Below are 8378 nucleotides of genomic sequence, written 5' to 3' on the forward strand. Positions count from 1 at the left end.
ACCAACTGGTTGGAGCCAACCCCTTGATGAATGATGCAATAAAGAGGCAAGCGTTAGAACGAGTCCAGAGGTATGTGAGAAGACAGAAGGCAAAAATCAAAGCTGAGAATGAGCTTGTAGCAGAAGCCTCCTTTGACACCCTAAAAGCACCCTTTACAGAAGTCCCCATGGCGACTCAAGGTCCCCTTCCTAGTCAGATTCATCTTGGAAATATTGATGACAGGCCAAAAAATGTAGTCCCATTGCCAGTTTTTAAGGGAGAGTACAATGAAGACCTTGATTTTCATGTAGCAGAATTTATGGTAGCATGTGTGGCTAACAATGCCAGAACTCCTGAGCATTGGTTAGCAATATTCCCTGCCACTTTCAAGGGCGCGGCATTTCAGTGGTATGAGAGACAAGCAACATGAACTTTTGGCACTTGGGACGATCTGAAGTTGGCCTTCCTCACTAAACTCCGGCACGAAGGTTTTGAAGAGTGGATGCGAGAGGAGTTCATGAACCTAAGTCAGTCCTCTGGAGAAAGAGTAGAAGCTTATGTCTCGCGAATGGAATCCATCCTGAAGAGATGGACTAACCATCATTTGGACGAAGGAATCCAGAAAGGAGTGTTCCTCAGGGGTCTACAACTCAACAACTTAAATATACGCTATTGGAGCTGGAATTACCGCGGCTGTTGGCACCAGACTTGCCCTCCAATGGATCCTTGTTAAGGGATTTAGATTTTACTCATTCCAATTACCAGACTTATAAAAGCCCAGTATTGTTATTTATTGTTACTACCTCCCCGTGTTGGGATTGGGTAATTTGCGCGCCTGCTACCTTCCTTGGATGTGGTAGCCATTTCTCAGGCTCCCTCTCCAGAATCGAACCCTAATTCTCCGTCACCCGTAACCAGCATGGTAGGCCTCTATCCTACCATCGAAAGTTGATAGGGCAAAAATTTGAATGAAGCATCGCCGGCGCTAAGGCCGTGCGATTCGGGAAGTTATCATGATTCACCGCATTACCGGGCAAGCCCGCATCGGCTTTTTATCTAATAAATGCATCCCTTCCAGAAGTCGGGAGTTGGTGCACGTATTAGCTCTAGAATTACTACGGTTATCCGAGTAGCAAGGTACCATCAAAGAAACTATAACTGATTTAATGAGCCATTCGCAGTTTCACAGTACAAGAGAGTTTATACTTACACATGCATGGCTTAATCTTTGAGACAAGCATATGACTACTGGCAGGATCAACCAGGTAGCTATATTTCATCACACGAGCAGCACCGCTGCTGCGCGTTCCAACTCCACATCAAGTGTGGCTGCGGGGCAAAAAGGCACGACCTCATCACCAATGTGTTGTTCTTGATGTAAAGAGAAAGAGGGAAGGAGCACGAAGGCTCGAGAGTTTACGGGGGGAAAAAGAAAACGACAAATGGGGATGGGACGAGGGCATGCTTTCGTTTCCCACCGTGGACAAAGCCGCACACGAGCACGTGCATCAGCCATCACCACCACCACGCACGAGGCGTGCTCCACGTTGTCTTGTCTGCCACATTCCGAGCTCGTGTCGAGTCGAAAGACGATGGAGATGCTCATCGTTATAGAGGACGACAGTCTGGCGGTGGTCAGAGATCAGAGGTGGAATGTTACATGTGTGGAGAAAAGGGACATATCTCCCCAAATTTTCCAAACCCTAGACGATCTGTGGATTACAAGCCCTTATGTAGCCGATGCAAAGGAGAAGGCCACAGTGCAAAGGACTGTCCAAGTCCAGCCCCTGTAAAGGCCAATGGCACTGATAGCCAATAGAAGGTACAAGAGCCTGCCTCCAATTTGCTAGAGTTGGAAGTTGCTGCTGTCACGTGCACCAAGAAGAAGGAACCAGTTGTTTAGAACGAAAATAATTCTCCTACCAAGACTGTGAAGTCCAACCTGCCAATAGAGGGACAGAGCAGTACAGGACAGAACAGTGCAGTATAGAGCACTGTAGTGCCACAGAGAGTTACAGAGACAGTCCCATAGACAGGACCAGAGGTCCAGGAGATAGATGAGACAGAGGCACCTCCAGAAACAGAAGAAGTGCCGATGCTACAATTATTAGAAGAAAAAGGAAAGATGAAAATTGGTGTAGCCCCATTCCCCAACAGGCTGGAGAAGCTTGTGGATCCTATCAAAGATTATGACTTGGTCAAAGACCTAGACACTTTTAAACCAAACTTAACATTCCGGCAGTTGCTAATGCTATCTCCTAGTTGTCGAAAGAAATTCAAAAGCATCTTAACAAGAAGACGTGGGCTAAGGATCACTCCTTCAACAGCGACTAAGACCAATAAGGCCCCGGAGCCTGTAAATGAAGTAAATGTGGCTAATGCCTTCCTAGATCCTGGAATCCTAGAGATTAGTGTATGGATAGAAGGATGATTTATTTCAGATGCACTGATTGATGGAGACTCATCAGTAAACATAATGACAGATGTGACAATGAAGGACTTAGGGTTACAAGGAATTCAACATACATAGTGGCTTATCAAATTGGCGGACCAAAGCAAAGTCAAACCGTTGGGCATCCTCCCATACGTTAAAAAAACCCTTGCAGGAAGAGACTATTGGCTGACATATTTGGTGGTCAAACCAAATTCTTATGGAATCTCATACCCTTTGCTATTGGGAAGACCTTGGCTTTTTGAAGCAAGAGCCAGGACAAACTGGTTCAAAGGAATCCTAACCCTAGGCAGAGGACCCAACAAAGCGGTGTTAAAGCTGTATGGATCGGAAAAAGGCAATGGATCCACATCTATCAAAGTCATAACTGACTCCTCCAATGAGGTAACACATGGTACATCAGGAGATGAAGAGGCTGTTAAGCAGATCTTTCCTTAGAAAACAGAGGCACAGTCCCTAACAGTGGGCACTGTAAGCCAACTGTCAAGGAAAGTAAAATCCTTATCCATGGGAGAATACCTCTTGCCTCAACTAGAATTAACTTCTGAAATCACCTCTAATAGTGAAATAAAAGCATGGATGTATTGTTCTCCCTATTACATGATAGTCGCAGAAACATAGCAGAGGCAGAACAGTTACAGAGCAAATACAGAGCAGAGACAGTACAGAGACAATACAATTACATAGCAGAGACAGAACAGATACAGAGCAGCAGATATAGAGAGAGTAACAGACAGAGAGCCAGAGCTAGAGTCAGAGGTAGAAGCAGAGTCAGAGGAAATGACAGAAGCAAAAGCAGATGCGAAGGTGGAAGATATGTTCTTCTCCTATAGAGCCTCTACAGAAGCAGAGACAGAGCCTCCAAAGGAAGAGAATGAAAATAATGAGGAAGAAAATAAATCAAGTTATGAAAGTGTAGATGAATAATTTCCTTTGATAGCGGATGATCTTGTTGATGTTCCTACAGAGACCTCAGAGGCTGAAGATCTCCGGGTGCTGGATGGAATGACCATGGTTCCATTTGGGGTGATCAATGGACCACAAAGTATTCAGAATCTGTATAAGAAATGGATTAAAAGCATAAAAATTAAGTTCACCAGTGGCTCCTGTCGCCCTAACTGTTCAGTCCAGAGAAAAGATGACGATGATGCCCCTTGCCACAGAAGCTAAAGCCATCAGAGCCACGGCCCCTAGAAGGTTCGTGCTATGTGATATTCCTGGACGCATCCTCTGAAGATGAATACCTAAGTCGAGAAGAAATTACCACTCACACAAAAGCAAACAAAGCTTTGATACCCTTCCAGCAACCTCAACAGATCTGTTCAGAAGGAGGACACTCGTTCTAGCAGAACGTCAAATGAGGATACTACTCTCTTAAAAGAGTCAAACCTCTATCCAGAAACAATCCGTGGAACATTCATCCGCGAAGTGGAAGGTGAAAGATAAGTAATGTTCTTGGATATTGATGGTACTGAACGACACCTGAAAGTGGGTCTCAATCTTCCAGAAGAAGAACTAGTGGTCTTGTGAGATCTATTAAAGGAGAATTTACATGTGTTTGCTTGGTTGTACAAAGACCTAAAGGGGATTGATCCCACGGTATGCCAACATCATATTGACCTAGAGCCTGATGCCAAACCTATAAGGCAAAGACAAAGGCGTATGAATTCTAATTACTCTACTCTAGTGAAAGCTGAACTATTGAAACTTCTTGAAGCAGAGTTCATTTATCCTGTGGTTAATAGGGAATGGGTTATGCCCATTGTGGTAGGACCCAAGAAGAACGGGAAACTTCGAATATGTATGGACTTTCGAAAGCTCAATTTGAAGATGAAGAAGGATCATTTCCCTATACCTTTTACAGACCAACTATTGGACACAATGGTAGGCCATGAGCTGTATTCCCTCTTGGATGGATTCAACAGATATAAACAAGTCCAAATCGCAGAAGAGGACCAATCTAAAACAACCTTCACCACAGAATGGGGGACCTATGCCTATAGAGTGATGCCATTTGGGCTCTATAATGCTCCTGCCACCTTCCAATGAGTAATGATGGTTGCCTTCCAGAATCATCTGCATGATTTCATTGAGGTGTATCTTGATGACTTTTGTGTCTATAGCTTGATCCGTGAGCACTGGGGACACCTAGAGCAATGTTTTGACAGATGCCGAGAGTATGGGATTTCTCTCAACCCCGACAAATGTGTCTTTGGTGTCTCATCAAGAGTTCTCATGGGCCATATTGTCTCTGCATAAGGGATTGCAACAGACCCTGCAAAGATTGAAAAGGTTTCCGCTTTAATAGCACCGACAAACCTCAAGCAATTGAGAGGATTTCTGGGCCATGTGGGCTACTATAGAAGATTTATTGCACATTTTTCAACCAAGGAAACCCCTCTACACAAGATCCTAAGGAAAGAATCTGATTTCCTTTGGACTGATGACTATGAAGAAGCCTTTAATACCCTAAAACAGTGCCTCATCCAAGAGCCTATTTTGCAGCCTCCCGACTGGACGAAGGAATTCCATGTGCACACAGATGCATCAGTTGAAGGGCTAGGTGCTATCCTATGTCAAAAGGGTATTAAGCTTCTAATTGGTTCTGTATACCTTCTGTATAGCTTTTGTTTTGTTCTGATTGTCTTCTGTATGAAGCATGGATTCATGATTGATGAAGATTGAGATCTTTTTTGAAGCTTATTGAATAGTTTTTGATAGTATGCAATGGTTTGAGTATGAGTTATGAGGTTCTGATGGCCTTCTGTAACCCTCTGTAGACCTTCTATAGAGCCTCTGTCTCTGTTCTATCTCTATACTGCAACTATACTGTAGCTGCTCTAGTATTGTACTATAACTGTTCTATAGACCTTTTGTAAGTATTCTGTAGAAAGTATGTGTGACTTTGGGAAAGTTTTTAAACTTTTGGAAAGGATGAATCTAAGTTCAAAAGAGCTAAAACAAGTGGAAGAAGCAGCTGCTGAAGACTGAAGAGAAGACTGAGTGACAGTGACAGTAGTGAGTTATGAAAAGACACTGTAGTGGCTCTGGTGACTCTTCATATCAGACATACCTCTTGGGAGGTGCATCCACGAACTAAGAAGGATTATTGAGAGTTATTATGAGAGTATTGTAGTGAGGATATGATGTATTATTGATAGAGAGAGAGAGAGAGAGAGAGAGCCAGAGATAGCCAATTCTTTCAAAACAGTGTAACTGTATATGAGAGATTGAGAGAGAGAACTATGAAGACATTGAAGATGAATACTATGTAATTGATTTCCATTTAAAGATGGTATATTTTTTTGTGTTCTTTGTTATATTGATGGATTTTATGAAGATGTTGAAGATTATGGTTGATTCTATCAAATCCGTGCGTGATATCTACTATGATGTTGCGTGAAGATTTGCTATTTCCTTTGTTTTGATGATCAAAAGAAGGAAATAAAAGCTTGTTGATGTTACAAGATAGATTTTCTTGCAAGAGAATTCCCTTTTCCTTGGTGTTCCTCTTGGGGCTCCAATATTCCATCTGAATGGCGCCTCAAGCTCCTCCTCCTGTTCAGTATATCCCATTGATCAATAGGGATTATTCTTCCCTATTGACTTTTGAGCCTATCCCGAAAGCTAGCCTTGAAACTTTTGTGGCTGCTTCACTCCCTTTGATTCCAGATGATCCAGCCCTATGTGATGAGTTTCTTGTGTCATACAGTAAGAAATTGGGCTTGGTTCGTGGTACTTCCATGGTTTTGACACCAAGAGGGTTAGGGAAGGCTTTGTCTCTTTCCTAAAAAGGAGAACCCTTTGTTACAACCAGATACTTATTCTCAAATGACGAGATTCTCAAGCTATTACAGAATAGACTAAAGAGGTCCTCGATGTCAAGAAGGTGATTAACACTTCAGGAGTGTCTTTCTCAATGATCACTGATCCTCTTTGGAAGCTAGTCTCCCAATTTCTCTAAGACAGGTTCATGCCTGCCAAAACACCATCCCACTATTTGTCCAAGGAGCTCTTCACAACTTCCAGGATGGTGTTAAAAGGAGTTGTGATTGACTGGAGTACTTACCTTCTTACTCGAGGGGGTCACTCATGAATATATGTATATATAATGTGGGTTCAAAATAAGGGATTTTTAAAATACCATTTTTATACATTTTTTACATATAGAAGGGTGTTGTATAAAGGGGTTACTTATAGGTTGAATAGAAAAGGGTTGTGTTTTATTCAAGAAAATTTCACAAATTAGGATATTTATAAATATGCCATGAACACACGTTATATAGAGAATATATATATAGTAAACCCCCCAAGCCTTCTTACAAAGATGGACCAATATTTTGTCAAAATGACCAGAGGAATGTTACCAATGTAACTTATGGTTCATATTTATATGCTTTCTTGACATATTTAGGCCTTAAGAAGGGTGTGCTACCCCCTTCTCCATATGATCCAGTACCTCCCCCTCCACCTTTAGAGGATTCAGAACCCATTGACATAGAGGATCTTGATTCCCCTCCTCCATTGGTCATTCAGCAGAAGCGCTTGAAGCGTGTGGAAGATAAAGTTCCACCAATCATTCCTTCAATGTCAGTTCTTGCTACCTCTAGAAGTGACCTTCCTGCCTACCTCACATGCAATAACTTATTCAGGGCACATCGAGAGGGTTCTTTGGAAATATCAGTTCCTTCGCTGAATAGTTTAGTGTCAAGGGATGCCATTCCTTTCCTTTGTAACGGCATCCATAGTTCTATTGAACTCTCAGTGACAATTTGTGTTCAATAATTATATGCTTCTTTCTATGAAGAATTAATGCAATCCAAAGACCAGTTGCATAAGGCAACCACAGAGTTAGCCTCTGCCAAAGACACACTTGCTAATCTGTTTAAGCATATGGAGTAGCAGACACAAATGATTGGGACTCAAAGAGAAGAAATATCTTCTTTGAAAACTCAGTTAGTAGAGGCTCAGTCAGAGGTCACTAGAGTTTCGAAAGCGAAAGAGAAAATGTCCAAAGAAGCTTAAGAGTTTAAGACTCTTTTTTGATGCGAAACTGTCAGCTTTGCTGACTACTCATAATACATTGGAATCCCAAGCTTCCCAAAATAAGCAATTGCAGGACCAACTGGTGCAGTGATGGTCCATTCCTCCAAGTCCCAGTATTCCTATGATTCCTTCTATATCTCAGCAAGACTTGGTAGTTCTCCAGAGACATGCCACATTATGTCCGTTGTTTCAAGATAAAGTGGAAAGATTGTAGTCCAGGATGGATTTATTATGATCTACATTTGAGGAATTTCAGGAGTATGTTCCTTCGGACCATTCCTTTTTTGTCCACTATTAGTTGCAGAAGTTGGCCTTCTATATTATGCTCTCAATGATGGATCTCCTTCTTCTAGAGGATGGTTGGAGTGGGGCTTGGTCTTCTAATTTGCTGACGGACATTGTCCATATGGTCTTTGAGGATTCTGTGATGATGGATACCATGTTGCTGTCTTACATGTATCTACAAGGTGATTTGTTAATTTTAGATGATGTAGATCTGGCTTGGTATGTGGGGGTTGTGGTCTTACAAGTTGCCTTATATGTCAACTATTTGGAGTTGAGGATAGATGACATGTTCTAGTGCTATTCTTCTAAAGTGGCTACTTGTCCTGACACTTCATGGAATTCAATGATTGATTCTGTAGTCCTGAACCAATGCCAAAATACAGCTTCTACTTATGTACAGAGCACTAACCAACTGAGGGTGGATCTCCCAGCTTATCTTTCCAAGAACCAATAATTTTATTCATCCTTCTTTGATTCCTACCATCGATGATCTGTTTTAGGTCCCTCTGTTCCTAGCTTATTGTACTATCAATGAATCCAACTCAGCAGCTATCTTACCTCTCCTTTTTCAACCTCAGGGTTTTCCTCAAATTCCAATCTTTACCTATTGTTATT

General features: G+C 42.1%; 1 pseudogene; it reads right to left on the minus strand.

Moving 5' to 3' along the window:
- Positions 1 to 606: 606 nt before the first annotated feature.
- Positions 607 to 1248, minus strand: LOC148023157 (18S ribosomal RNA; annotated as a pseudogene; the record flags this gene model as incomplete).
- Between the last annotated feature and the right edge of the window lie 7130 nt (positions 1249 to 8378).

This window comes from Lygodium microphyllum, chromosome 16, assembly GCF_053477565.2.
Source record: "Lygodium microphyllum isolate KBCC chromosome 16, Lygodium_microphyllum_v1.1.10, whole genome shotgun sequence".
In the NCBI taxonomy this organism is placed as follows: Eukaryota; Viridiplantae; Streptophyta; class Polypodiopsida; order Schizaeales; family Lygodiaceae; genus Lygodium; species Lygodium microphyllum.